This window comes from Gopherus flavomarginatus, chromosome 9 (assembly GCF_025201925.1).
Source record: "Gopherus flavomarginatus isolate rGopFla2 chromosome 9, rGopFla2.mat.asm, whole genome shotgun sequence".
In the NCBI taxonomy this organism is placed as follows: Eukaryota; Metazoa; Chordata; order Testudines; family Testudinidae; genus Gopherus; species Gopherus flavomarginatus.
Window position 1 is genome coordinate 34,548,288 of NC_066625.1, and position 26,497 is coordinate 34,574,784.

The 26,497-nt window shown below is 55.6% G+C and overlaps 1 protein-coding gene across 3 annotated transcripts in view; it reads right to left on the reverse strand.

Moving 5' to 3' along the window:
* CORO7 (coronin 7) overlaps window positions 1–26,497 on the reverse strand; it is a 182,941-nt gene that overhangs the window by 70,323 nt on the left and 86,121 nt on the right. The gene's annotated exons all lie outside the window — the stretch shown is intronic.

Below are 26,497 nucleotides of genomic sequence, written 5' to 3' on the forward strand. Positions count from 1 at the left end.
TAACAGACTCCTCAGTAGTTCTACCTGAAAAGCAGTAAAGGAAGGAAAAAAAAACCCAACACACACAGCCAGAGGTGCAGGGACTCTCGGACTTACTCCCCCAGTGCGCTGAAGGAAAAAAACCACCAGGGAATTAAAGCTTTAAGAATTTTTAGAGAATATTTATACATGATTATTTCCCATTTCTTCTGGGAAAGCTCTTTTCTAACACAGATCTGTGTCCTTTTGTTTTGTAAAGTAGATGAAGGAGGATGCTTTTTGTACAAAAATAAAATCTTTTGTACAGCGTTAGCTGCATCCGGCTTGTGAGGGATGCTAAGGCTGTAGGCACAGACCGACACATCAGCATCTCCCTATGCCACCGAGAAGTGGAAACGCCGAGTTACCACTCCAGCTTTGAGGGGGGGGTCCAGTGTCCTTGGGAGGAATTACAGCTTCCCATGATTTGCAGGAGTCCGGTTATCGTGCGCAGAGCAGTGGTGATGGCTGGGTGGGGCGTGCATTGAGTTTTCACTATTGTGCAAAAAATTGGCCTTCACACTGTAATTAGGAGGAAAAAATTAAGCTCTTGGAGAACTCCAGCTGTCAGGGTTCTTTATCCCTTTTCTTTAATTCCTCGAGCCCCAGCCCCACAGGAGTTACAGTGAGTCTGATTTTAACAGACTGCTGCAGCTTTCCATTTATGTTCAAATTGGGTGCCCCAATTTAACGCTGGCAAAAAGCACAGGTCAGCACACCCTGGACACGGGAACCCTCTCTATTTCCAGGGCGGAGAGAGCACTCACCGGGCCGCTGCAGCTTCCCCAGCAGCAGATATTGCCTATGCAAGGGTCCCCCTCTCTGGCTGAGCAGGGTGCTATGTCTGCAGGGTCAGTCACTGCTTGGCAGTTTGCCCCAAGAGACACCATTCGCACCAACTGTGTGGGTGGCTTCCCTGATGTGGATCCTGAGGCGGAATTGTGACCAAACTTGGCTGCCACTGAGTAGTGGCTCTGCACAGCCAGCAGGTGGGAAGGGCAGTGGGTCCCTTGTGAGCTGGAGGGAACATGGACAGGCCAGCTAGTGGCGAAGGGCCCTCTGGCCCAAGGCAGCCTGCCCTCTCTGTAGCATCTGTCACCAAACCCCATTTCCATTAGCAGAATTTGTGGCAAATCTGCACCATCTAGGGTGGGAGCATGGTCCAAGGGTCAGGGCACCAAGTGGAGAATCTATTCCTAACTCTGCCACTTCCCCACTGTGCAGCTCTGCCTCAGATTCCCAGGTTGGTAAACGCTTTGAGATTACGGCGGGGGAGCGTTTCATACCGAGCAGTTACGTATGTGTATTGAGGCAGAGCCTGGGAGCCCCAGTTATGGACTAGGCACTGTACAAACAGAACACAAAGTTCCTGCCTCAAAAAAGCGATGGAGACAGGCACGATCTGTGCAGGCTGGAGAACAGAGCTCAGTTCTGGCCAGTACATGAGTCAGACGATGCTCTGACAAGATTTCTTTCTGTTAAAGAGACCAAAAGCCTCATCTAAATCTCTTCTGTGGGGGGTGGGGAGTGAGGGATTATGGGGGAGCTGTCAGTGGCTGCTCAGGCCTGTTTCCGCAGGCCGGCCTGATAAGGTGAATTCCTTTTCCCTGGATGAACCTCGCGCCCGAAGTGTCGGGAAGCGAGTCCTGGTGCAATGGAAACACGCGAGCACCAGATGCTTCGCTAGGCTCTGAGCCAAAATTAGCAGGATTTGGGTATCACTAGTTCTCCCAGGCTCCTCCCTCCTCTCTTAAACCAGATGACAATCAGTCGTTAGCAGGGTTTATTAGTGTATGCAGCAGGAACAGTTTTCACTGCTAGATGCTGGAGGAAGCCCTGGGAAATCCAGCTGGCTGCCCCACTGTGCCCAAGCCTTTCCTGCCCCCAGGGCACGGATGCTCATTTCATCTTTTTGAGGAGTCCAGCAAATTCCCTCCCCTCTCCAAGTCACAGGAGTGGCCATTTCTGCAGTGGTTGGCTCTGCCTAGCCCAAGGCTTATCTGGGGGGAGGCTGGGACATGGAGGTTTGTGCAGCGCAGGGAGTCAGCTGGAGACTCAGCGGTAGTCCCCACTGGCGTTTCAGCAGCCCCCTGTGCAAGAGAAACACACAGAACAACTCCCAAGGGCCGGCTCTGGTGGCTCCTGGAGTGGCCACGGTAAAGGTGGCTCAAGGCACTGCTGGGAGTGGGATCACATCTGCGCTACTGATTCCCACTGCCTTTGGCAACTTTCCATGGTATCACCTAGGCCCCTGAGGGTTGTGTGTGCTTCCTCAGTGCAGGCAAGGCCTCTGGGGTTCCCAGATTAACAGCCTAGTAAACCCCTGGGGCAGCTCCCTTTTCTCTTGGTCTGACCCACAGCCTGTCTGCAGACACCCATGTGTCAGTTACCTTGGGAAAGGTCTTTGGAGCTGTGGAGGACAGAAACTTCTTTGTTTCCTCCCTTTTCAAGGTGACTTGCAAAGGAAATACACTGGCTGTAGGGCTTGCTTGGCTTCGGTTCTGGATTGAGGAGGGCAACTGTGTGTTTCAGTTTGTTTTGTTTCTTTAACCTTTGGACTAGCAGGAACATCAGATCTGAGCTTCCTGTTTTGGTGGAGGACTCAGATGTGGATTGGGTCTTCTCAGCCCTTCGCTGCATCGTCCCTAACAAGGTATTTCCTCCCCCCAGCCCCCCGCCACATTGAATAGATGTTGACAAGAAAACAACCAGTTTTAAACAACCTGAATAAAACTCACTGCACTTCCAGGCATCAGGTTTTATTTCCTTAGTATCTCAGACACCAATAAGCTACCACCAGTTCCCCAGTCAGCCACAGACCTTCCAGGGTAGGCAAAACATACATTTTTAATGTGAAAAACGTAAATCCAACGCCCTTTCGACACTGTGAAGGCCTGTACGGTACTCCTGTGCAGCTCAGCTTTGAATGAGACCTGGCATTCATGGGAACCACTCAGGGAACTCCTAGCAGTCAGAGCGGGCGGACTACACGCTCGCCCTCCGTTGGGATGGTGGAGGTACCAGGAACTGGTCCTGCTAGCTTAGTTCTTCTCTGCCCACCTCCAGAGAGAACTGCTGCAGCAAGGGGTTTTGCTGAGCTCGGAGAGTGAAGAATGCACCCCTCCCCAGCCGCCCCCCTTCCAACAGCCGGGTGCACACCACAAGCCCATCAGTCGCCAGACAAAGAATGGTGAGTTCTCCATCCCAGCAGCTAAGGCTGCAGGTTCCACCTGGCTGATTAGCAGTCAGTGAACAAAGCTCCTCAGAGCTAAGGGAGGGCTGGGCTGCCAGCCCAGCACGGAGACCCAACCCCACAGGAAGGCCCAGCTGGAACGTGACACAGCATTATAGCTCTGGGAACGGCAGTGCAAAAGACCCTGGCCCTTACGCCCAGGAAATGCAGGGCAAACTGCTGCCAAGGCGTTCCACGGAGGAGACCACTCCCCGCTCACTGTGAAAACAGCAGCCCCACACTCGGTGTGTAACATGTCAGCACACAGGCTCCCACAGGGCTGCCAGACATCACCCAGCACTGAAATGCAGCCACCTCTGGGGGACAGAAAGCAGCAGTGGCTAATTAAACATAGCATCATTACCCAACAGCTTAGGCCTGGAAGTGAAGAAGAAACCCCCATATCCCATGGAATGGCAAGGAAACAGACCATAACCACCAGAGTGGAATTTGACTGAGACGTCAGGGTGAGAGCCTGCTCAGGACCAGTAGCACCTCCCCAGGCAGAGTCCTCCTGGCACTGTGCTAGGACGCTGGGTTAGGGCAGGCGTAGGGGAGAGTCAGCCACCTACAGAATCACCACACCAGTTCCTGTAGCGCAGGAGGTCAGATGGGTGCTCAGCCTCAGGGGGTACAGCTGCAGGTAGAACTATCATGCAGGGTAGAGCTGAAGTGCAGGGATAAGATCAGTCTGGAGGAGCCCCTGAAAATGGCTTTCCCAGCCATGCCCGCTGCAGGGTCTCTCTCTCTCTAGCCTCCGTCCGATCCCACCATTGTTCAACCACCCCAAAACCAGCAGTGATGGGACGTGTCCTGCCTACAAGCCGAGCCAGGCGTTCAGCAGAGATCTCGTGCTCCGCTCCACCATCAGAGGGCAGAGGAGACGGTTCAGCCACAGGACAAAAAGCTAGCACCATCAGAGTCCCCTGCCCAACCCCAGCCGGGCAGGCACCGGGGGCTGGGTCGCTGTACTCAAACCGGTCCATTGTGCCCCATACCAGGGGATGAATGAAAGACAAGCTGCCCCGCAGTGCATGCTGTACTGGGTACACGGGAGAAGGGGGCAGTTTCCCTGGCGCTCTGCGAGCCTGCAGGAGGGTTGGCTGGCTTTAGGCAGCCCTAGCGTGTTTACATGGAGATTTGGGTGTGCGAGAATTTAGAATTCATTTGGTTTCACTTTTCCTTAGCCGAATTCCATCAATATTTACACAGCTGCCTCTCATTTCTTTACCCACCACCCTTGCATCCCCCTCCATAGCCCCTCCTCCCCCAACCCAGCCACTTGCTGACGGCCCGCCTGGCTCTGATTAAAGCAGCATTACAGAACTCGGATTACGCATGGATGGGAGTGTGGCCTGCAGCCCCTGGCCCAGCTTCCCTCCAGAGCGCAGGGGCAGGTAGGGCTCTCGGAGAGCAGAGGGCTGAGATGGTCACGCCCTGCGGCACTGCTTTTCCCCGGCTCCCTTTCCCTCTCCATTGCAGCAGCCTGAGTTTCCCAGTGCAGGGCCTCTGCCGAGCAGGTGTTGCCAACCAGACAAGTTCAGCTGCGAGAGAATAGCAGAGGTTTGAGTCAGGCCCTGTGCAAGCAGCCTCCCCTCCCCTAGATCTGAATTGAACCAGCCACTGAGTGCCTGGATCCCCAGAGCTGGGCAAATACTCCACCCTTGCCAACCTGCACTGCTGCTATTTCAATCCTGGGCCTGCCCCCCTAGTTCTGCCCTGACCCCTCACTCCTGGCCCCCAGCCTGGCTTTTCTGTCCTTGACCATGCGGACAAAAGCTTTCCTGCCTGCCAAGTGTGGTAGTGCGGACACCCAATAACGCTGCCTGAAGAAGCGAGTGCCCAGTGCCAAGCCCTGGCTCCTGAGCAGCTTGGTTCTGCCAGGTGAGCTGTGGGCGCAGGGGGGCTCATGCAGCCTGGCTAGGTGTGGCTGCCGGAGGTGTGAGACAGTCCCAGGGAGCGTCCAGGAGAGGCTGGGATCCGGTCAGTGCAGGTAGCTCCTTGGCTTGCTGGGCTGGAGGTTTTCCCTTCCGAGGTGCTAACGTACTATGAATCTGTACTTGGCAGAGTGCTAACCGCGGCACCGATGATGCCAGCCTGAGCGTGCAAAGCTCACCCTATGCAGCAGGGGTCAGGTCTAACAATCTCCTTGACTCTATTGACATGGACCCTGCTGTGAGCACAGCACTGAGTGCCAGCCAACGTCCTGCTGCCCTGCCTCCTGCCGGATGGAACCGCAGCCTATGGGCCGCCCCATGGGGAGCAAGGGGCACGGGCAAGAGTGGCAGACCTGGGCCCTCAGCCAAGGCAAGGCTGCGTCATTATAAACACACAGCTCAAAGGCCACTTCTCCCTGCTGCTCTGACCTGTTCTCTGTCCCTCTTGCACACTTCTTCCAGAGCCGAGGTGGGGGCTCCCCGTATTCTCCCAAGTCCTCCAAGTGTCACCATTCACCCCCAGTGCCCCCAGCAGTTCACACAAGGAACCAGCCCTTCCGCAGCTGCTGCAGAGCCCAGGCTGTTGTGCATAACACCAAGGCCTCAGGCCTGTTCACATCTCCCTAGTGTGGTGACTCGCAGTATGTCTACACTACTAGCCAGATCGGCGGGCAGTGATTGATCCAGTGGGGAATAATCGACCTCTGAGCACTCTCCCGTCGACTCCTGTACTCCAGCGCCGCGAGAGTGCAGGCGGAATCGACGGGGGAGCGGCAGCAGATTCACCGCGGTGAAGACACCACAGTAAGTCGATCTAAGTATGTCGACTTCAGCTACGTTATTCATGTAGCTGAAGTTGCATAACTTAGATCGATCTGCCCCACCCCCTCCTGTGCAGACCAGGCCTCAGAGGAGGGCTGGGGAGCCGAGCGCTGTTGGGAGTGTGCTATACGGGGGCAGGGATGGATGGGTGGCTAAGCACAGCCCCGAGGCAGGAGAGCTTGCTGTGGGCCAGGATACTGATACACCATGCTCAGTGAGATCACTGCTGGGCAGGGTCACAGGACTGTTAAGGGCCCAGCCGCACACGTGTACACAGGAGACTGCAGGTAGGGTGACCAGATAAGAAGTGTGAAAAATCGGGACAGGGGGTGGGGGGTAATAGGAGCCTATATAAGAAAAAGACCCCAAAATCGGGACTGTCCCTATAAAATCAGGACATCTGGTCACCCTAACTGCAGGTCTCGGTGCAGCCTGCATGTGTCTCACAGAGCACAACACATTCACTTGGCCTGCGCTCGCTTGACATCTCCTATGGGCCAGCACTATCCAGCCCCATAGGACTTCTTTAGCAGCCTTGAATATAAGTGAGCACACACCCACATGTGCACACACCTCGCACGCGAATGCACACACTTCACACACACCCACCCAGCGGATATGAGCAGGGAGGCTAGGACAGGCTGCCCAGCAGATTCCATTCTAGCCTCTTTTTTTCACTCACTCAGTTTCTGACTTGTTCCCCTTTTGGGCTGGAGTTTGCAGGCCTGTCTCTGCCCAGTGCGCAGCTTCATCTGGAACATCTGAGCAGACACAGGTCAGCCGCTCTGCCTGCCAGGAGAGCGACTCAGATGTTCGTCCCCGTCAGACAGAGGTTTGTTGGCTCCTAGCAGCCGCGGGACTGACAGGGTTACCCCATTTGAAAGGGGGACTGTGACCTGGAAATCAGGTTCCCCAAGGAGCAGCTGGGCAGCTCTGGAGCAGGCCAGTTACTGAGCATGTGGAGCGATTCTCTCGCACACTGGACCATGGTGCAGGGCTGGGTCACCTTTCCAGTGACCTGCCTCAGCTCCTGACGCCAGCACGGGAACAGTGTCTAGGGGAGAGCTAAGGGATACTGCCTCAGCCCCTGCACCTGCCTGTTGAGCATTTAATGCCACAATCTCCGCATTCCCTTCACACACTGCCTCTTCTCACCTGGCTAGACAGCACTAGCACAATGGGGCCCTGCTCAGTGCTGGGGCTGCCAGGCCCTGCGGTAATCTATCATAAATAATATCTACTGTTGCTGCGTCCCTCGCCACCATCACCAGAGCAGTTGGGTTCCTCACAGCTTTTTCTGTATTCATCCCTGAGGAGCAGGGCAGGGCTGCTGGACAGTTGGGACAAAGTGACTTGACCAAGGTCCCACGGGGTGTCTGTGGCAGAGCAGGGACATGGATACAGCTCTCCTGAATCTCAGAGGCTAGCACCCTAACCACTGGCCATCTCTGCTCCCTTGCAGGGAGTTAGAGAGCTTATACTCCCTGTCTATGGAATTGTGGTCTGGGGCTGGTAATGAGAAATGGAGCCTTTGCCCCTCGTTAGCCAGTGTGAACATGACTCAGACTGGTACTGCCCCGGAGCTATTACTTCAGTTCAATGGGGCCCAGGCGAGTTCGAATGCTGATCTCAGGCCAGTTCTTTGTGGTCAAGTGGGCACATCATAAAAAACAGCCTCGTCCACTGGAACTAGCCGGCCCCTTTGTTGGCAGGGGAAGCCAAGGACTGGGGTGGGCAAGGGGTGAGGTGGAGATTGCAAGACCGTAGCTATTACATGGGTACAGTTTGGCTGCCTCCATCCTCTCTCCCAGGAGTGCTAACCACATGCCTAACAACCAGCTGGATTTTAGTTCCCTCACATGGGTCATAAGTTTAACTCCCTCACCCAGCCCCAAAGCTCGGCCTCAAATCCATGTCTGGGCAGAGCTGAAGTTGGCCCAGGGCAGAGAAGCCAGAAGGTCCGCTGGAGTTGTACTGTGAGGCTGCAGCCCAGCAGCTCTGGGTGCCAAGGGCTGATGCCTGCAGACAGCCTAGTGCGAGAAGTCGCCCTGTGCCCAGAGGATTCTGGCCTGGGCAGTGGATCATCCAGCAGAGGCGCGTCTGGACCAAGCTGGATTTTTCAGAGTCACTCCTCAGGTGGACTTCCTGGAGGGCTGCTTTCTATTAGAGGAGGGGCCATCTCTCTGGGAGCTGGCAATCAGATCTCCAAGGCCAGGCGAGAGGGACGCCCTCTCCCTTTCAAAGGGCCCATTGTAGTCCCCTCCCAGCAGATTTTTTAAATTAACGTCCCAAATTCCTCTGAAAATTGCTGCTAACTAAATATTTTTGTGGAGAGTTTTGTATATTTTCCATCCCCACAAGGAAGAGATGAAATATCCTTTCTCCAGTCCAAGCTTTCTGTTAACCAGTGGAGGGTGGGTGGACGGCTAGAAGGGGGCGGCCAGGATGAATTGGCTGCAATATTAACTGTTGCTTTGCCGTGTTCTCGGCCACCCTCGCCCCCTCCAAACCCTATGGCAGCCATCCAAGCACTGGCTCCTGACCTGCTGGGTTAATAGACTTGTACAGGGAAGCAGCTGATCGCAGCCAGACTGCACTCGCTGGATCTTCCAATGCGAGGCAACAAATGAGGCATTATACGGCTTTGCACCGTAGTTGTCGAGAGATGTGCGCAGAACAGCAGCGCGACACCCGCTCCCATACGCACGAGGGGAGAAAGCGAGAGCCCAGCGCTGTGTTTCCTGGTCCGCTTGAGAAAGGAAGGGAGGACTCGCTGCTGCGCATGGAAACGGCAAGGAGGAGGCAGGCCTGGCCTAGGTCAGGTGAAATGCCTCATCATGGAACCTCACTTGTCAGTTGGCAAAGCAACACTGCCCCTCAGACAGCAGGTTGGCACAGAGCGAGGAGGCTCAGCTCCTCAACTCGATTCTCTAGAGAGGGTCCAGCTCATCTGCCAGGGCTGTCAGCACAAGGGGCACCGGATGCTGCCTACTGCATGGCCTAACAGGTACGTCCACTGGCTGTATTGAACATACAAACGGAAACAGCTGCTAGCAGCCCTGACAACACTTTACAAACCAGCTGGGTAGGCAGCCCAGCACCCTGAGAGGTAAGAAAGGGATCTAGATGGTTCATGCAGGTTAACTGCAGCCACTTCTAGGGTGGATCGCAGCAACTATGGAAGAGCACACAGCAACACTCCACTTCATCTCCTGCCACAGGCTGCTGTGTCTAACGGAAATGGCAGGGGTACATTAGGTACGAAGCAAGTCACTCAGAATTAGAATTCAGCAGGACACTGGCATTAAAGACCCCAGCCAAGATTTTACCTGAGACCCCCAGAAGGGCGTGATTTTCACAGCACAGGTCCTGGGAGGAGAGGGAGGGCTTCAGGCTGTCAGACTATGACTGGACTGTCACCTTCACCACTGGATCAGGACCAGGCGTGGCCCAGCAGGCCAATTCTTGACTGGAGGAAGATGAGACCTGAGCTGCCGGCAAACAATACCGCGAAGAGCTGAGAGGATGCAGCACTGGCCACAGGAATCCCAGCTGGGCTGCACAACAGCCCGAGGTATGGCCAGGTAAGGGCAGCTTACAGGGCCCCAGATGCACAAACAGCTTCCCCAGGAAGTGATCCCATGTGAGCCTGGTGCTGGTGAAAGCTGCTGGGTCCACAGCCCTGGAGACCAAAGTCCTCCTACTTCCATAGCGATCAAGGCCAGAAGGGACTATTAGATCCTCCTGCCTATCACAGCACACATGCCCCTGTGCTGAGCCCCACTTCACTTACACCAAAGCATTGCTGTGCTTAGGGCCTGACTTGGGAGCCCCAGGCAGAGAACAGGAGGCTGTGCAGTGGCGGGAGATCCTCTATCACAGCCACAGATCACTGTGCCTGTAATCTGCAGACACTCAGCCCATGGGGCCCCTGGGAAGCCACAGCCATTTCAGAACCATGGCCCAGCAGTTGGCGTCCAAGGGCAGCCCGGCGCAAACCTTCCATCATAGACCAAAGCTACCACGCAGCTTCCTGACACGAACAGTGCAGGCAGAGTGCCACAGCAGCAGATTAGAGGAGGCCCATTGTGCGGCGGTGGCTAATTCCTGGGTGCTGAATCAGCACCGAGGAAGGAATGCAAAACCTCTGCAATTAAACCCCAAATCCCTCTTGCTATTAAATCCAGCCCTTGCTGGTAACTGAGACCTTGAGCAGGAAGCCACTGCCGGAGCCTTGGAGCTTTGCATGGAGCACACATCCCACACCAGACCCACACTCGGCAAGGCTGCCATTTGCTAATCTAAGTGGGTTTTTTCTCCTTCCGGTGCTGCATGCCAAGCATGCTCTGACAGCTCTAATCACAGAGGATAGCAATGGTCGGGCTGGAGCAGACCCAGGATCCTGTCTCTGACGCTGGCCACAGCCACTCCAGAAGAAGGTGCGAGAGCCCTGCAGTTCTGGGCTGCCTGGCCACAAGGGAAGTTCCTTCCTGATCCCAGCAATCAGAAGCTGGCTCGTGCCCTGGAGCAGGAGGGTTTATAGCTCCTCTCAAACTCTTTATTTAATCCCTATTATTGTAATTCTGAATGTTCTCATCATCCACAGAAACAGCCAAGCAAACCCCTCTCAGCTTCTGGCCGCACTGACCTCTTGTGGCAATGAGTTCCACAGGCTGTGTGTGTGGAAAGAGCATGTCCTTTGGTCAGTTTTATAGCATCCTTTACAGTTTGATGAGCTGTTCCCTTGTTCTCATGTGAGAAAGGGAACTAGACTATCCTGATCTCCCTTCTCTGAGCCAGAAGCCATTGTTTGACTCCTCTCTAAACCTAGCAGCCCCAATCTTTCGCATCTCTGCAAAGCTTCCCTGCCCCGAGGCTAGACAGGGCTAGAGCCTGCTGGCCATAAGAATCCTGCACAGGTTTCTCTCTGCCTTCCAACATTGTGTCCAGCATCTACGCAAGGTTTTCCACCTTTGCTCCAGCCCAGGAGAGGTTCCTCGCCTGAGAAGGGCTTGCTGGTCACCAGCCTCCATCTGCAGTGGCTGTGGGTAAATCCAGCCCCATTCAATGGACTCCAGCAGGCCTTCCTCGCTGCCTTTGGCCCACGGAAGTATTTCAGCATGTTCTATAGATGGTCACTGACAGTTTACAACTGACTCAGACTGGACACAGAAAGACCAAGGCCAGCTGGGCAGGGTGGTAAGCAGGGCTTTGGCCAGCCTCCTCTTCAGTAACTCAAGCAGCAGGAACCCCTCCACTTCCTGCTACACCTTCTGTGCTTTCCCCACACCACCAGCCCCATGGCAGCTGCAGGGGGATTTTGGAGCTGGAGTACCAAGGATGCCGGTTAATTGTATGCCACCCTACTGGCCAAGGAGATGTGGCAGCAGGGCTGGACAGCTGGGATGCTCTGACGGAGGGAGATTTAAAGAGAAAACATGAGGGCACAATCCTCCCTATGTACAAATCTGCGAGTGGGACGGGGCGGCCAGCAGTGGGATTTCAGGGGCACTCTCAGGCAGGGTACTTCACTCTTGTGCTAGCACCAGCACTCTCATCATGATCCAACATGCTCCCTCTGCTAGCCATGCTTAGAGCTCAGTGCTCTGGCATAGCTACAGCTCTCCCAGTGACACGCAGCATCCCAGCACCCAGGGCAGGGCACGGAGGTGTATCTAGATCTTGCCTCCCATGTAGAGCCCGTGCGCAAGGGAGAGCAATTGCCTGCTTCCCAGTAAGCTGCAGAGGCCTGAGTGCAGGCGGGCAGGCGTATGCCAGAACCACAGCTAGGGCAAGGGCGCCGGCCCATCTGGGAATCATTTCAGCAATTGCACTGCTAGCTGCCTTCCATCAGCCTGCCGGCCCCTCACCCAGCATGCAGCTATTTTTACAGGGAGCAATTACCAGGTCAGCCCTGTCCTGCAGCAACCCAGCTCACCAGATACTATTAACCCTTTCAGGGGGAGAAGCAGAGAAAATGGCACCTGCAGGCTTTGGTCGAGATACCCTGCATGGTGCCAGGGCACCCACATGGCAGCTCCCATTTCTCTCCAGGAATTTCTCCTGTGCAGCCCTTCTCCCTGTGGGGAGGGCGTCACGCTGGTCTCTGGCACAGTGTGCAATGGTGCCTTCGCCAATGAAATGCCAGCTATCACCCTCAGACAACCTCGGGGGCTGCTTCTTCAAGTGGCGTCCACTCAAAGCGATGCGTCTCGCAGCACCAGTCCCGAGCCCTCCATGGTCTGTGTCTCAGTGGTTATGTACTGTCCCAAGGCTATGCACTGTCCCACGGGTGCTAATGCACCGGGGGAGGTGGGAGCCCCGGGCCAGGCAGGGGTTCATGAGAGCACCATACCATGCAGTGCCAGAGCAGAATCTGCCTTTGAATTTCTTCACTTTGTTTCTCAATCTGGATGTGCCAGCGGCATGCAGGGGGAGGGAGAGAGGGACATTGGCACAAGGTGGGGAGGGAATCTGCACACACTGCACAGAGCTGTGTCAGTGCTGAATAAGACAACAAACTGCTGACAGCAAACATTTGGCAAGGCTGGTTTTTCCCTACTGGTGAAAGAGGCCAGGCTGACAATCTCAGAGACAAGCCACAGCCCAGCTGCAGCATCCGGGCAGCACCAGGACAAGATTCCCCTGAGCTGCCCCCCTACAATGTGCCTCAGTCCTGACCTTGGCATCCATGGCTCCGTTCAGTCTTCAGAGATGGCCAGCCAAGCGGGTGGTTTATGTGATGTGGTCTCCCTTACTACACCCCTCAGCACTTACCCAGGCCCTGCCTTCTCCCCCCATCCCATCACCAGAATTACTTTGTCCAGTCATGAAAAAACAGCCCCACATCTTGTTTTAGTACAAACTCCTCCTCGCTCCAGCCAGGCCTCTCCCTCTGCTCGCTCACCACCTCCTTGAATCACTTGGACCCAGGGGAGGTTCGGCATCTGCCTCCAGGCTTCATGCAGCCAACTCTTCCAGGCCAGCCCCACATTAACCTGGGGCATGTCATGTTATAACCCTTGCCCCGGGGAGCCATTTCAAAGGCTTCGATCTTGGTGGTAAATGGGGATCTCCCTTGGGCAGCCTTCACACTGCACAGAGGCAGCAGGGGGCCACGCTGGGTGCCAGCACTGGAGTGTCGCTACCCATTGAGTTCCATGTAGAATTCTGGGTCTGGCACGTCAGGGCCAAGGTCCCACCCCTCCCTGAACTCGACGCTGTCATCACCAACTTCTGTCTGTTTCAGGTACGTGTGAGTGACAAGAGGAAATGGAATTCAAGAGACCTCAAATCACTTGCTTGCTGGGAGCACAGCTGCAGGCTTCAGCTGGCAGGGGCATGCCCAGAGCCAGGGACTCACAACGAGACCCGAGAACCTGCCTGTTCCAAGGATCAGCGCTCACTACATGCACCACCTGCAAGCAGCAGTGCCTGCAGCCATGCTCACCGGTCCATTCCCTCCAGGGCCTCAGCTCACCCTCCAGCTGAGTGGAAGGGAAGATCAAAGGGCTTGGAGACTTTCTCAGGGCTTAAGGGACAGCTGGGGCTAACTGCCTTTGGTGCTTTGGGACCCTCCAAACATTGGAGCCCCAGCCTCTGGGGCCAGAAGAATGCCAGCTTCTCTTGGCAAGCCTTAGCAAGCAGCTGCCTTGTGGGATTGCCAACACCTGGCTCGCCCCCTGCCTGGCTTCGACCGCACCAGCAGAGCGGGCCTGGTTCTGATGGTGGGGGATCAGCCACCAGGAAGAGAGAACCCTGGGGAAAAAAGGGCAAGATTCGAAAGGGGAGCCCGGCGGGTTTGGGATTGGCTGGAGCAGCTCCGCCGGGCAGCCGGGGGAGCTGGGAACACCCACAGAGTGACAGCCAAGCCCCCAGTTTATAACCTCCAGGCAGCCGGGACGTGGGGAACGAAATCGCCAGAACTGTTGGTGATCAATTACGTGTGGGCAGTAGAGCCATTGCACTCAACCCGGGGACCAGCGCAGGCCTTGCAGCCCAAGGACAGCCTCGGCTCCCATCAGCTTTCTGAGCCCCCCGTTCGCTCTTTGCAGCCCCTTCCTCCCCAGTGAAGTACTGGTGAAAGAAGGAGGAAAGCCCCCTTCCCACTGACAGCAGCCATCTCCAGCTCAAAGCCTTGCGGGGGAGAGGAGGGGAAGTACATAGCAGAAGCCACTGACTGAGGGCTGGATCTGAAGGAGTGTGGCTTGCAAACAAAGGGAAGTCAGGAATTCCCTCCTCTCCTCAGCGGCTGAGACCCAACTGGGGGGTCGCCTATTTCCATGGCGGCAGCCGACGCTGCCCCAGACAGTCCTCCCACCAAGCGGTGGCTGGGCCTACCCAGAGGCATGCAGGCTGCCGGCCTGACCCCCTGCCGCTGAAGGGGCAACAGCCTCTGAACTTGGGTCAAAGGCGACTTCCCCTCCCCCTCGGCCAGAAGCACACAGCTGCAGAGCATGCGGCAAGGAGAGCCAGCCAGGGAAGGGTTAAACGTGGCGTTGTCTCGGATCCTTGTGCTACACCCCCAGGAGAGCTGGGTCTAGAACTCCCAACTCCACCTCTTGAGCTAGGGGAGCTCTGCAGTGTCAGAGCAGGAGCGGCTCCAATGGGGCGCTACCACTCACTCCTAGGGGATCCCTCAGAGCCAAAGCTGGGGGCTCAGCATTACAGTCACATTGTTCTTTCCGTGGGGTGGGTTGGGAACCACAGTTTCCCAGCATGGCAAGAAGGCAGCCAGCCTGCCAAGGATGTTGCCAACTGGCGTTCCAAGTACTGGCGAGTGCCTCTGCCCTCCACTGCTAACAAAGCCCCATGCCCCTCTGGCACACAGGCCACGAGTTACTGTTAAAGAAGCAGGTTGGGCCATGGAGACAGGCACATGGGAGAAGGAGCAGCAGGGGGTTTTAGCACCGCTTGGGGACAAGAGGGAGAGCAGCAGGGGCAGCGAGGCGGGAGCAGCAGAGATAAAGCTCCTTGAGCCAGGTTTTCAAAGAGATTCACGTGCCGAAGTAGCTCTGAAAATCTGCCCCCCGTTCTTCCAGCATCTCTGCCTAGTGTCTCTGGTAGCTCACTGCCACGCTATCCACATCACCTGTCCGAAAGTGGCAGCTCCAGAACCAGGCTTGGTACCAAGGGCTCTGCGCAGCGCCTGACCAGCTGGACTGGCCTAGCAAGGGCCCTGGGAAGCAGATATCCTGGAGACTTGCACCCTGACTCCAGGGAGTCCTGGGAAGAGACTGGTAGGCTAGAAAGCCCATTTCTACTCACTCCCCTCTGCCCAGAAGGAACCAGCTCAGACTGCTGACAACCTGCCTGGCAGCTGTCATTCCCATGCATGCTCTAGCTGGGATTGAGCAACCACATTCAAAGCAGCAGCGCAGCTGCTGGGGCACAGGCGGTGCCTGAGTGCTGTCCTGAGACCCTGGCTACATGCGCGAGGTGTAGCAGCAGCATGAGAAATGGCCAGATATGGCCCGTACCTCCCAGGCTGCACCATCTCCTAGCTGCTCACTGCCCCAGGAAATCATTGAGGCCGAGAATGGACCAAGCGTATCCAGAATGATTGCAACTATCTTTGAAAACTCATGGCGATCGGCGGAGATCCCGGATGACTGGAAAAAGGCTAATGTAGTGCCCATCTTTAAAAAAGGGAAGGAGGAGGATCCAGGGAACTACAGGCCAATCAGCCTCACCTCAATCTCTGGAAAAATGATGGAGCAGGTCCTCAAGGAATCAATTCTGAAGCAGTTAGAGGAGAGAAAAGTGATCAGGAACAGTCAGCATGGATTCACCAAGGGCAAGTCATGCCTGACTAACCTAATTGCCTTCTATGAGGAGATAACTGGCTCTGTGGATGAGGGGAAAGCAGTGGATGTGTTTATTCCTTGACTTTAGCAAAGCTTTTGATATGGTCTCCCACTGTATTCTTGCCAGCAAGTTAAAGAAGTATGGGGTGGATGAAAGGACTATAAGGTGGATAGAAAGCTGGCTAGATCGTCAGGCTCAACGGGCAGTGATCAATGGCTCCATGTCTAGTGGGCAGCCGGTTTCAAGCGGAGTGCCCCAAGGGTCAGTCCTGGGGCCAGTTTTGTTCAATATCTTCATTAATGATCTGGAAGACGGCATGGACTGCACCCTCAGCAAGTTTGCAGATGACACTAAACTGGGAGGAGTGGCAGATACGCTGGAGGGTAGGGATAAGATACAGAGGGACCTAAACAAATTAGAGGATTGGGCCAAAAGAAACCTGATGAGGTTCAACAAGGACAAGTGCAGAATCCTGAACTTAGGATGGAAGAATCCCATTCACTGTTACAGACTAGGGACCGAATGGCTAGGCAGCAGTTGTGCAGAAAAGGACCTAGGGGTTACAGTGGACGAGAAGCTGGATATGAGTAAACAATGTGCCCTTGTTGCCAAGAAGGCTAACGGCATTTTGGGCTGTATAAGTAGGGGCATTGCTAGCAGATTGAGGGACGTGATCACTCCCTTTTTTTGACACTGGTGAGGCCTCATCTGGAGTACTGGGTCCAGTCTGGGGCCCCATGCTACAAGAATGATGTGGAAAAATTGGAAAGAGTCCAGCAGAGGGCAACAAAAATGATTAGGGGGCTGGAGCACATGACTTATGAGGAGAGGCTGAGGGAACTGGGATTGTTTAGTCTGCAGAAGAGAAGAATGAAGGGGGCATTTGATAGCTGCTTTCAACTATCTGAAAGGGGGTTCCAAAGAGGATGGCTCTAGACTGCTCTCAGTGGTAGCAGATGACAGAACAAGGAGCAATGGTCTCAAGTTGCAGTGGGGGAGGTTTATGTTGGATATTAGGAAAAACTTTTTCACTAAGAAGGTGGTGAAGTGCTGGAATGGGTTACCTAGGGAGGTGGTGGAATCTCCTTCCTTAGAGGTTTTTAAGGTCAGGCCTGACAAAGCCCTGGCTGGGATGATTTAGTTGGGGATTGGTCCTGCTTTGAGCAGGCGGTTGGACTAGATGACCTCCTGAGGTCCCTTCCAACCCTGATATTCGATGATTCTATTCTATGATTCAATGAATGACCCACATTGCCGAAGGGTTCTCAGATGCTGTGCTCTAGAGCCTGAGCCAAGCTCTACCCATTACCCGAGCTCTGTGTGGGAGGCAGATTATCCCACCGTGGCTATTGTGGGTCTGACACCTGCCTCTGAACCATCTAGTTCTGGCCCCTTTTTGCAATCGAATCCCAGACTAGCTGGTCCATTGGTCTGATCCCAGGAGGCCATTCCTACACTCCCATGGCCAAAAGCACCAGCAATGGGACGTCAGAGCAAACTGGCCACGGCGCTAAGGGCACAGATATGTTAGAGTGTCACTGGAAGGAGGTCACTGGGCAGCAGCAGCACAGCAGGTGCAGGGGGCAGCGGGATGGGAGGGGTTAATCTAAAGCTCCCAGTCCTTCACTGAGAAAGTTATATGATCAGGGTTGTGTTTGTCAGGGGTCCCTGGGGCCATCTCAAGCCTTTCCCTGGCAGAGCTCACTGGATTGATCATGGCTTGGCTGTTCCACGCAGCTTGCTCTGGAGAGGGTTTTAAATGCTGTGGCTAACTGATTAAACTGCCTCAGATTTGGATTATTAATGGGGCTCCATCAAGCACTTCCATCTTAAACTCAAGAGCTGATGGATTACTTCTCCCATTTGTAAGGCCCTCTGATAGCACTGCAAAGGGAATGATATTAAAACATAGACACTTCTCTTAGGGCTTGTCTACATCAGAAAGTTGCAGCGCTGGTGAGGGAGTTACAGCGCTGCAACTTAGGAGGTGTACACATCTGCAGGGCACCACCAGCGCTGCAACTCCCTGTTTGCAGCGCTGGCCGTACTCCCGTTTTGTCTCGGGTGTAGAGGATCCAGCGCTGGTGATCCAGCGCTGGTAATCAAATATAGACACTTACCAGCGCTTTTCTTGACCTCCGTGGAATAAGCAGGTATCCCAGCATACCTGAGGAAGCCTCTGGTAATCAAGCTGGTCTCCTTCCCCGGTTTGCTCTCGCGTTCCCCGAACCCCGAGCAAGCAGGTCTCCTTCCCTGCGGTTTGCAGGGTGGTTCCGGGAAACGCGAGAGCAAACCACGGCGAAGCTGGTCTCCTTCCCCGGTTTGCTCTCGCGTTCCCCGAACCCCCGAGCAAGCAGGTCTCCTTCCCCGCGGTTTGCTGGGTGGTTCCGGAACGCGAGAGCAAACCGGGAAAGGAGACCAGCTTCGCCGCGGTTTGCTCTCGCGTTCCCCGAACCCCCGAGCAAGCAGGTCTTCTTCCCCGCGGTTTGCTGGGTGGTTCCGGAACGCGAGAGCAAACCGGGAAAGGAGACCAGCTTCGCCGCGGTTTGCTCTCGCGTTCTCCGAACCACCCTGCAAACCGCAGGGAAGAAGACCTGCTTGCTCGGGGGTTCGGGGAACGCGAGAGCAAACCGCGGCGAAGCTGGTCTCCTTTCTCGGTTTGCTCTCGCGTTCCCCGAACCCCGAGCAAGCAGGTCTCCTTCCCTGCGGTTTGCAGGGTAGTTCCGGGAAACGCGAGAGCAAACCGCGGCGAAGCTGGTCTCCTTCCCCGGTTTGCTCTCGCGTTCCCCGAACCCCCGAGCAAGCAGGTCTCCTTCCCCGCGGTTTGCTGGGTGGTTCTGGAACGCGAGAGCAAACCGGGAAAGGAGACCAGCTTCGCCGCGGTTTGCTCTCGCGTTCTCCGAACCACCCTGCAAACCGCAGGGAAGAAGACCTGCTTGCTCGGGGGTTCGGGGAACGCGAGAGCAAACCGCGGCGAAGCTGGTCTCCTTTCTCGGTTTGCTCTCGCGTTCCCCGAACCCCGAGCAAGCAGGTCTCCTTCCCTGCGGTTTGCAGGGTGGTTCGGGAACGCGAGAGCAAACCGGGAAAGGAGACCAGCTTCGCCGCGGTTTGCTCTCGCGTTCCCCGAACCACCCTGCAAACCGCAGGGAAGGAGACCTGCTTGCTCGGGGTTCGGGGAACGATAGAGCAAACCGGGAAAGGAGACCAGCTTCGCCGCGGTTTGCTCTCGCGTTCTCCGAACCTCCCTTGAAGCCGCCCAACAACGCTGCAGTGTGGCCACATCTAACACCACTTGCAGCGCTGGTTGCTGTAAGTGTGGCCACTCTGCAGCGCTGGCCCTATACAGCTGTACTAATACAGCTGTAACAACCAGCGCTGCAAAATTTTAGATGTAGACATGGCCTTACATGGCACCATGCTTGCAACTGCCGTGTTCTGCCTTTAGCCTGCCAGCTGGGAGAGTGCAGTGCACATATCAGGGTTTTCCCTGAGTTATGCTGGGTTTCCAGAACCTGTCTCTGCACAACAGCAGCATCAGCAGAAATGGGAAAACCCTTATCCCACCCTCGGAACACTTACAGGGACAGCACCCTCCAGGTGCCTTAGCCACAGGGGGTGGCCAGGTCTCTGGGCAGCTGGCCTTCACCTATCCCATGGAAATGCAGAGCAGAGGAGAGAGCTGTGTATGTGTCTGGGGGAGAGGGACAAAGGCAGAGGTGATCTAGCATTCCAATCCAGCTCCCCGGGACCAAGTCCCCCCCCGCCTGATGGAGCACTCCCCTGATAGGCCTCATATACACATGCCAGGACTGTAGCAGACAGGAAAGTTATGGCCTAGGTATTAGAGTGCGAGCCTGGGACTCCGGAGATCTGGATCCAGTTCCCTGCTATGTCGCAGGCTTCCTTTGTGACCCTGGACAAGTCCCTTAGGCTCACGCAGCTCAGTGCCCATGTAGGACAGCTAACGGATAAATACCTTGAGGACTGAGTACAGTTGTGGGGGCCACTGAAGCTCCAGACAGAGCTACAACTTCTTGCTGTTGTATTAGACCAGAGCTAGCTAGGGAGCTCTGCCCCTGGACAAGAACTAGGTGGCAGGCACGTGGCCAGCAGAGGCAAAGGAAACCAGTTTCCTATTTTATCAGCCAACGGATGCTGGCTGGTGCATTTGTCTCTTGCATCTCTTATGGTTCTGCCTGGCCTAGGATCTCTAGGTTGGTGCTCCAGCCAGTTAGCAGTGTGGACTTTAACCCAGGTGACAGTGGCCAGGTTAATGCAAGCGGGACCCTCCCAGCTGAGCACATGGTAGCTAACACCTAGCTGTTCCACAGCACTTTTCATCCTGAGATTGCCAAGCACTTTACAGCGGCGGTCAGTATCATTGTCCCCATTCTACAGGTGGGCAAACTGAGGCACAGAGAGGCAACGTGATTTGTCCAAGGTCACCCAGCTGGCCCAGGGTAAAGTTGGGAAGAGAACCCAGGGGTCTGAAGTCCCAGTCTAGTGCTCTATCAGTCCAGGCCACTTCCCCTCCACTAGACCTTTAGAAGGTGTTCGAATAGCTAACACACTTACAAGTCCTAGCTTAGCCCACATCCAGGAGCAGAGAGGATCTGACTGGAGACACAACCCCCCTCCACACACCAAGTTACAGCCCTAGGATCAGAGTCATGCAGCTCTGGGGTGCCCCAAAAGAAAGCAGAGCTGCTTGCACCAGCCTAGTGCTGCTGACAGGGCTCCTGAGTGCAAATTTTGACTGTGCTGAGTATAACGACCCTGTCGAAAGCTGCTGTCCAAAGGGGGCTTAATGCCACGGAAGGTCTGCGGTGGCTCTGGAAGGCCCCGGTGCAGGAAGTGCCCAGGACACACAGACCCCAGCAGTGCTGGGTTCCCCTCACTCTCCAAACAGCTGCCCTGATTTTTGCAGGTTAAAGAAAGGGGGATCTTGCCGCTTAGTGAATGATCAGTACAAGGGCTTGGGGCAATCCTCTGTGCACAGAGGGAAGAGATGGTTCCCTCCTGCTCCTCAAATGCAACAGTAGCGCCTCTCCACCTGGCTTTAATTGCCACTGGCTGGGGTTCAGTCGCAGAGCTGCCATGCCTGGGCCAGCTGTCAAAGCAGCACTTATGGGACTCGGGAAACACAGTACAAAAGCCATCGTAAAACCTCCATTAAAGCCGATAAAAGGGATGAGATGGAGCTCCTGTGGCTGGGACGGTGCAGACGCATTCCTCAGAGCACAAAGGGGGAGCAGCCTCTCGCCAAGTCAGGAGAACACACACATGCTCACGTCTTCTGTTCCTAAGGGACAGCTCTTGATAACACTATCCATTGCAGCAGAGAAAGGGTTAACAGAGCATCAATCTGGAGCCCTTCCTCCTCTCCTCTCTGCTTCCCCCCAGCACCAGGCCAGGAGAGAATGTTTCCATGGGACCCACATCTGCCCCCGATTCCCGAAGAGAGAAAAGAACCAGACACTCCATGAAGTCCCCTAGGGACTCTGTTATTACTATCACTTCTCCACGAAAGGCGCTCCAATACCACAGTGATGGGTGGCAGGATAAACCAGCCAGACCTCCCCAAGCATCCCAGAATTCTTAACACTGGCTGCCATACAAGGGCAGCTGGGCATGTTCCCTCGAACCCAAGCGCCAGAGTCGGTGCCCCAGCCCACGGGGTAACGCAGCAAGCGGGGGGCAGAGGGCACTGGCTGGCCCTCTGCTCAGAAAGCTGTGTCCGTTCCAAGCCACAGGAGCTCTGCATTTGTCTAGTGAGTGTTCCTGGGAGCTTGCAAATCTGGTGAAACCCCGGAACAGCTGCTCCTGTATCACCAGTTTTACAGGGCTTCCTATCAAACGGGATCACAGCCACTTCCAACAGCGGCCCTCCTTGCCCCCAAAGCTGAGGGCCCTCCCTTGAAACCCCATGTGCTGCCTCCTAGGCCCTAAAGCTTTGGTCACCAGAGCAGACACACCTCCCACTGACTTCGGTGGGGACTTGGGCAGAGCAATGCCTCTGAAAGCCAGGCCAGAAGTGGATGCAAATTATTATTAATTATTTCTATTACAGTAGCACTGGGGAGCCCAGTCCTGGGCTAGGACCCCAGTGCGCTAGGCGCTGTACAAACATAGAACAGAAAGACATGTTTCCTGCGTAGTGCAGGGTGCAATCCTGGGGCCAGGGGCTGGATAATCCAAGAACTCACATCCATCAACTAAGGTCTAGGATTCAGACGTGTGGGTGCCATTCCAATACCAGAATCGTCTCTGGCTCCAGAAGCTGAGGGACTACACAGAGGTTGATTTATTCTCCCCCCTGCCTCCATCTTCCTAGGAGGAATCAACCTGCAACCCCTTGTCAGACCAGGCAAGCCTGGCCGTGTGTGAATTATCTCGCCAGGCAACTGAAAGTTACAGTGATCCCAGAGCTTGGAAAGACGGGCTGGGTGGAGGGGGAGCTGTGCTGGGCTGTGCTATGCCGTCCCAGCAGTGAGAGCTGGAAAAGGCCCTGAGCTCGGAGATACTCCACCCCCAAGGGCCAGTGTGGAACTCGGCCCATTGCACTTTCTCCAGTGGTTTGGCTAGTCTAGCTTTCTGTGTCCCAAATGCCGAAAGCTTCTCTCATTTCCCTGGGGAGGGGACACCACAGCTTCGGCCATCCCACTGGCAGGATGATTGCCTAAAGGTCAGCCCAAAATGTCCCTCTCTCCATTTCACCCAATTACTCTTCATTTTCCACCAGCCTAAATAACTCCTCTCCTTCGAGGGGTTATCCTTTCCCCTCTGTTCTGCACTCACATGGTAACCAAGGGTCCCCTCAAGGGCATATGGGTCCCCCAGCTGGATGTTCGGCCTGGCTTTTGGAGCTCTGTCCTGTCCCCCACCCCAGCTCTCCTCCCGGAGCTGCTCGTGGGGCTCGGCAGGTGTTCTGGTATCCAGCTGACTTGTGAACACAGTTGTACGAAAGGAGTGAAAGTTCACAAAGCGACACAACAGCTGATACCAATAACTGCGGTTGGGAAAAGGCGCGGAAGGGAAACAGACGCTGAATTAGTCCAATCAACCAGGCCTATTGAGAGAACTCACGGGCTGGGTGACGATCGTGCCCTGTAGACTAGAGAAGTGTGGGACTGGAAATCAATGGCTCAAAATTAATGTGTCAGAAATGGAGCCTAATTGGTGGACAAAATAATGAAGGAGTGGGCTGTTCCACCTCCCTCCCTTTTGGGGTTCTTAACAAGAGGCTCTTGTGGTGGGGAGCTGGCTACTGTGAGGGTGAGGAGGCTGACTGAAAGACTAGAGAAGGAAGAGTGTACATCAGCATCCTGGCTGCCATCTCCTGGGACCCAGGGCCTTCTCCATCCTCCTCCTGAGAGATGTTCTGACAGACCAGACCAGAGAGAAGGACCCAGCCAACATCTCCAACTCCCTTGCTCCAGCTAACTCCCAAACTCCACCTGGGCTGTGAGACGGTGTCACCTCCCACCCCTCCGTGTGTCTTTTTCCTTCCTCACCTTACATCCTTCCGTCCCCACCCCTCTCCTTTGCCTTCTGTCTAATAAGAGCTGCCTTCGCTGGCCAAAGCGGTGAGCCTGGGACCAGGAGGGAGTTGAAGCAATGCCCTCAAGAGCCCAATGATGGTCCAAATGTGTCAGCTCTCAGACCGTGTGCTGGGTCTGTGTTTCTCCAGCGCTGAGGCTGCGAACATGAATCAACTCCCCAGCTAGAAGCTGCACTGTCTGTGCTGGTCTTTTCTCTCCCCTTCTTGTCTTGTTTGCTCTTCTCAGGAAACAGGATGGGACCTTAACAGCAGCACCAATAGTTCCAGCCCATTGCAGCTAACTTCCCCTCTTCCCCCGCAAGGACCGGTTAGCACCATCTTTAACACCCCTGAGAGACAGTCGAACCAGAGGGTTCTCTAACCCCTCCCTCCAGCCTTGGGAAAGGGCACAAGGGATGCTGGTCAAATGAAAGCCCAACTAATACTTGACATTTGAAACATTTTCGCTGGTTTTCTTACTTTTCTGTGTGTTCAGTCAAAGGTTCAAAGGCTGTTTGGTGGTGCATGGTACCAAGCTGGCAGAGGTCTCTGTGTATCACCTCCTGACCTTGCTGAACACTGGTTAATGTCGGACAGTGACAGGGTCGTGTTCCACCTAGATCAACGCAACGGCCCTGCCTCCTGCTCTGGCCTGCTGGCAGCTGCTCATGCTGGCAAGACTTCTGTCAGCGAAAGTCTGCTCCTTGGGAACAACAGCCCCCGCACTGGACCCCGGCATCCCTCTCCTCAGCCCCCTGAGGAGCACCGAGGGCAAGGCAGCGGCGGTCGGCTGGAGCCTCGGAGGAAATACAATCAGGTGACAGTGTGAGGATGAAAGCGGACCTGGCCCAATCCTCAGTCCTGCAGGCGTTACAGTGCATGGCTCTACCTCACACCATACACAGCGGGCCGGGAGGCTGGGCTCGCTACCAGGGAGAAGCCAGGATGGAGGCCAAGGCTGAGCTATGCAGAGGCCTCCTGTCACGGAGTGGGGGGAAGTCAGGGCCCTGCACCCCTCTTCCTGAGATTCACCATGACTCTCAGCCAGCCAGTAAAACAAGGTTTATTAGATGACATGAACACAGTCCCAAGCAGAGCGCGTAGGTACAATCAGGACCCCTCAATCGAGTCCTTCGCGGGGGGTTAGGGAGCTTAGACCCCAGCTTGGGGTTCCCTGCATTTCACCACCCAGCCCAAACTGAAACTCCCGCCAGCTGTCTCACTCATGAGGACTACGGAGGCTGACCCTTTCCGGCCCACCTTTGCCAGTTCCATGTTGTTATGCCTGCCACTCCTCTGGTGCTCCCCAGCTGCGGATCTCCAAGCTGAGCAAGCCGCACAGAGGGGAACGAGGTCCCGGTGGCTGCCCACGGTGATGCCTCGAGGCACGGCAGAACTGGGAGAGCCCAAGCCACTGCCCTGCCCCAAAAGCCAGGCTGCCCTGCACAGCCACACAGCTCCATGTGCGCGTCCTGTGCCTCACCCACCCTCCCAGCTCCACGACCCATTGGAGGGCAGTTCCAGGGCTTTGTCTCTCCCTTTGCTGGGTGCCAAGAGAGCCTACAGTTCTGGGCTGGGCATCGTGGGCAACAGCTCCACTCCCCAGCCATGTGCAGTCTGTGTCTTCACCCTGCCAGCCTCGGAGGTGGGCACTATCTGTGTGCACACAGATCTCCACCCAAGGGGACCCCATCCACAACGGCACCACTCACCACAGCCAGATTACACTATTGTTGGTAATAAAGGGCTGCACAGCCGTTTTGCTTGGCACCTGGTCTGGGTACTATGCCTCCTCCTCCACCACAGATCTGTCCCCGGCCCCCTTGCTCACTCCTGGCTACATGGACGGGGGGGTGGGGGGCGAGGGGGCAGCAACCTTGCTGGGTGGGGGCTGCTCTTACGCTCAGCTCTCTACCTCTGCCTGAAACCCAGACGCCCAGAGGATGCCACCTGCGCTGCCAATGGGGCTGGAATGCATGCTGAGCCCGGTGCAGACCCCACAGAGGAGCACAGGCTCCCCACCCCAGCCCAACAGGAGCATCTGTACAGGCTGGAGACTGGTCCGACTCGGTGCGGCTGTGGCTGCCTGGCCCAGTTTGACTGACTTCCCCTTGGGGACCCGTCTTTCGAAGGAAAGTATCTGGACTAGCCCCAGCCCATGGACTGCTGCACTCCATGCACACTACCTCCACTCGGCCTAGCCTGCACCCCGATGACACATGCCAGGGCTGCCCTCTGAGCTGGGGATGCAGGGGGTGGGACACCTCCAAACCGCAGGACCGGTGTTGCAGGGAGCAGTGCTGATTCTCCATCCTCTAACAAATACTTCACTGATGTGTCGGAGGCACTTTCTTTCAGATGAGATGGCAGCTAATGGCTTGTCTACACCTGGAATACTACAGCAGCAGCACTTCTGTGGAGACGCTACCTACACTGAGGCAAGGGGCTCTCCCCTCGGTGTAGTTACTACACCTCGCTGAGAGACAACATTGCTGGGTTGAGCTAATTTTTTAGTGTAGCTCAGGCCCAAGGTCCTGACCTCCTGTGATCTTTAAACATCCCAGGTACTCCACACAAGAACAGGTCTGGCGGCATTCCTGGTCTGACTGAATTCCAGCTGGGGTAATTATACTCTGTCTATATGACACCACCCCACAGTTTCCCGTGGACATGGAATTGTTTACTTCCTGTCCCAGTGTGGAGCGGGGCAGTGTCGTGAAATGGCAGCTGCTCTACTCTTCCCCAGAGCTGGCTGCGTGTCAGCGCTGCGCAAGCAACCCCTATCTTAGGAGCTCTCCAGCAGAAAGGCGTGGCATGAACGTACAAGCTTATTGGTGCTTATGGTCCAGTCTGGTAAGTGGGGCCCAGTCGGCACCTGGGACACAGGGCAGCACCTCAGAATTTGGGCTGAGAAGGCAGGGGCTTCCAACAGCATGTGAGAGATGAGTGGAGGGAAAGCAAGACCCCTGGCAAGCCCAGCAAGGCTTGCGCGAGCACACAGAGAGCTAGCAGAGGCGGAAACGCGGGTCACGTGCATCTCCAAGCATGGTGGGGAGGTGGCAACTGCGCTCAGAGTGGGTTCGCTGGGAATAGGGGGTGCATTCCCCTCCCACACCCTGCAGCGTTCATACACTGCAGAAC